The sequence below is a fragment of the Dipodomys ordii genome, unplaced genomic scaffold (assembly GCF_000151885.1).
Source record: "Dipodomys ordii isolate 6190 unplaced genomic scaffold, Dord_2.0 Scaffold39, whole genome shotgun sequence".
NCBI classification, from domain to species: Eukaryota; Metazoa; Chordata; class Mammalia; order Rodentia; family Heteromyidae; genus Dipodomys; species Dipodomys ordii.
In genome coordinates, this window is record NW_012267255.1 from 11,590,078 (window position 1) to 11,594,016 (window position 3,939).

General features: G+C 51.4%; 1 protein-coding gene across 1 annotated transcript in view; it reads right to left on the reverse strand.

Moving 5' to 3' along the window:
- The window catches only part of Evi5 (ecotropic viral integration site 5), a 156,796-nt gene extending 155,677 nt beyond the window's left edge, over positions 1-1,119 (reverse strand). The window contains exon 1 of the mRNA XM_013018235.1: positions 890-1,119. The gene's annotated coding sequence lies outside the window, so the exon portion shown is untranslated. The remainder of the gene's footprint in view (positions 1-889) is intronic.
- Positions 1,120-3,939: the final 2,820 nt, after the last annotated feature.

Below are 3,939 nucleotides of genomic sequence, written 5' to 3' on the forward strand. Positions count from 1 at the left end.
ATTTTTAGGCTAGGGGAAAGGAAAAACGCTCCAGAACATTTATGAAGTTTTGGTTAAAAAAAGAAAAGCAAAAGGTTACTGCCACACAGCCCAGAACAAAGACAACAGCTACCGACAGACAGATCGTTTTTCCCTAACTTCATCAAGCACTGGAATTCATTCTTCCAGCGAAGAAAGGAGCTCATTATTCCACACTGTAACCCAAAGAAAAGCTATCTTTGCAAGAAACCGCTGTTGCTTTTCAAAATCACCTCTCACTGCACCGAGAAGTTACCATTCCAGAACTTTTCCAGGTTATAAACTCTGCAGTCCAGGGAATAATGTCCAAAGGGGAAAGCCGCCCCAGAAGATCCGAGAGAGAAATCACAGCCGACTCTCAACGCCGACCACCACCACCCGACCTACCGGAAATCCTGCGGTTCCTCTGCGGCTCGCCCCGCTAGTCATGAGGTGATTCAGTACTGGCCACGACCTCTGTTCAAACGCATCCCGCGGGCTCACCTGGCACACCTGGCGTGCCCATCACCTGCCCGCAGCCGCTGCCATGCGCAGAATTCCGCCCGAAGGCCAAAGAAAGACGCCAACTTTTCAAGACAGGGGCGCGGCAGTCCGCAGAGGAGGGAACCGACTTCTGGCTTGAGGGGCACAGGCGGATTCGTCGGGGACCCCCCCCCAGCTCCGGCAGGACTGGCCCCGGGAACGCCTCGGGGCTCCCCCCCACCCCCACGCGCCAGCGCCCCGGGAGGGAGGAAGCGAGCGCGGGGAACTTAGGCCCCGGCGGGGCGCCCGCGCCGCAAGTTGGACGGCCGCGCGGGGACCCCGCCACGCCTCGGCCCGACGGCGCGGCCCACAGACCCCCGTGCTCGCGGCCCCGCGCGGCGGCTCTCACCTTGGAAACCTGGGGTGGACTTCGCCGTAAACATTAACTTCCCATCCAGCCGGCAGCCGCGCCGCCGCGTCCCCGCGCCTCGGCCCCGCGTTCTCCACACGCGCTGCACTCGCTCAAGGCCGCCTCACCCTCCCCTCTGGGCGCCGCCGCGGTCTCCAGTCCCTGCCAGCCCCTAGTCTGCGCGCCCCTCAGCGCCTTCCAGGGTCCGGCCCGGTCACGTCAGGCAAACCCAAGGCGCAGGCGCAGCAAGGCCTTAAAGAGACCCGGCCGCCTCTACCGCATAATGGGTTCGAGCAGGTTAGGGGCCGGGCGGGTTGGCCGAGAAAAGCAGAAACTGAAGCGATTGGTCCGAGTGGATCTGGAGGGCGTGGCCTTCCCTCTGTCTCCGCCCCCTCCTCGGAGCACCCGCCCTCGGCCCTGCAAATTGCTGACCTCCCCACTCGCTGGGACCGCCCCTTTCCTGTGAACGCGGCGCGCAGAACTCGCCCCCCGCCCCCCCTCTCCCTTGACTCCCTCTCCCCACTTCCCGAATCTCCTGGTACACCGCCGCCCGCCAAGGGACTGCGGGCCTGGCGCGGCCCCGCTGTCCACTTACAGGTCTTCCAGGCTGAGTTTCGTGTGGAGCCCGTGTATGTGCGGTCCAGCCCCGCAACCATCCAAAATATCGGAGAAGAAATTCTTAGAAGGAAAGAACTTAGTCTGGGCCGGGAGCCGGTGGCTCACGCCTGTGATCCTAGCTGCTCAGGAGGCTGAGATCTGAGGTTCAAAGACAGCCCAGGCAGGAAAGTTGCCCCCCTCATCCCACCCCCAGACTCTGATCTCCAGGTAACTACTCAAAAACCGAAAGTGTAGCTGCCGCTCAAGGTGGTAGAGCGCTAGCCTGGAGCAAAAGAACTGAGGAACGACACTCAGGACCTGAGTTCAAGCCCACAACCGACCAAAAAAAAAAAAAAAAGAACTTAGTTTTGGACAGAAACAACCTATTAATACTGGTATTGGAGCCAGATGGACAAAAGTAATAAGAAAGTTAACATAAATTCTTTCCATTATACATCTAGAAATGACAAAAATGATTTTTAAAAATGACGTATTTATCAGCATGCATACAAGAACTCCAAATTTACTTGTGGAGATTAGATGCCCCTGGTTATTTTTCTCAATTAAATGTATAAGAATCTCCAGCAAGGAGATTCAGTCAAAGAAAAACTATTTTTCAGCAATATTAGGAAATAACAAGAAATAGGAACTAAAACCATGTCCTCCACCTAGAAAAAAAAATAACTGAAAACTTAAAGCTAATCTGAGGAAAATTTTTTTTTCTGGTCGTGGGGCTTGAACTCTGGGCCTGGACACTGCCCCTCAGCTCTTCAGCTCAAGGCTAGCACTCTACCACTTGAGCCTCAGTCCCACTTCGGGCTTTTTCTGCTTATGTGGTGCTGAGGATTTGAACCCAGGGCCTCATGAATGCAAGGCAAGCACTCTACGACTGAGCCACCTTCTCAGACCCATGAGGAAATATTTCTACCCAACTTGGTCAGTCTATTACTTACAATTTCTGTTATTGATTTCATTGTAACTTAATGCATCTTGCATAAGAAAGGTTAAAAGAAAACAGTCTACTTCTCATTCAATCTGTAGGCAAGTCCTCTTGATTTTCTTTATTTCTTATCTGCCAGTACTGGGTCTTGAACTCAGGGCCTGGGTGACCTTAGCATTTCCACTCAAGGCTGGCACTATAGCATTTGAGCCATAGCTCTACTTCCAGCTTTTTGTTGCTTAATGGGAAAGAAGAGTTTCACAGAGTTTCCTGCTTGAGCTGGCTTTGAACTGTGATGTTCAGATCTCAACCACCTGAGTAGCTAGGATTCCAGGCATGAGTTACCAGCACTCAGAGCAATCCTCTTGATTTTTATCTGCTAAAGTTTCCTAGACTCAGTCCTCTTGTATCTTCTCCATCACCACTCTACTCAGAACTAGGTTCAGGAATTAGAAGCATGGATCAGGTGGTAGATCACCAGCCAGTGAGAAAAAGCATCAGGTACAGAGTTCAAGTCCTGGTCCTGGACAAAAAAAAAAAAAAAGAACTAGATTCACCTGGGAGGTGAGATGTAAGGACCTTAATCTTTTAAGTAATTTATTACGGCTGGAGGCATGGCTTAGGAATAAGAACCTGCAAGGAGTAAGGCTCTGAGATGAAAGGTCAGAAGAGGGGTGGTTAATTCATTTATCACTATGGTTGTGGGCTTGAACTTAGGGCCTGGGTGCTGTCCCTGAGCTCTTCTGCTCAAGATTAGCACTCTACCACTTTGAGATATGATGCCACTTCCTGTTTGGGGGTAGTTAATTGGAGATAAGTCTCACAGACTTTCCTGACTGGGCTGGCTTTGAACTACAATCCCCAAATCTCAGCCTCCTGAGTAGCCACCAGTGCCTGGCCCTCTAATCCATCTCTAAGTCTCTCCACTCACCAAGCAGTAACTTTCTAAAATTACTGGACAATGTTACCATGCCATTTTCCAACAACTTCTCATCTCAATACGTCTGTACTTTTCATAGGTTTCACTTTGCTTTTGTCTGTTTTGTTGGGGAGGGTGGTTGGGGTTTTTTGTTTGTTTTTAGCTTCTCCTCTTAGTTTTAGAAGGGTTTATGGAGGGAAGGAAGTGTGTGTGTGTGTGTGTGTGTGTGTGTGTGTGTGAGTGAACTGGGATTTGAACTCAGGTTCTTGTGCCTTCTAGGTAAGTGCTCCCTGTTTTGTGCCATGTCCCTAACCCTTCCCATTCTCTTAGATAAAGCTTTCTTTTTTTCTTTTCTCTTTTTTTTTTTTTTTTGTTGGCTGTGGGGCTTGAACTCTGGGCCTGGGCGCTGTTCCTCAGCTCTTCAGCTCAAAGTGAGCACTCTACCACTTGAGCCACAGCTCCACTTTTGGTTTTCTGGTGGTTTATTGGAGATAAGAGTCTCAGACTAGCCGGGCGCCCGTGGCTCACGCCTGTAATCCTAGCTACTCAGGAGGCTGAGATCTGAGGACCGTGGTTCAAAGCCAGCCCGGGCAG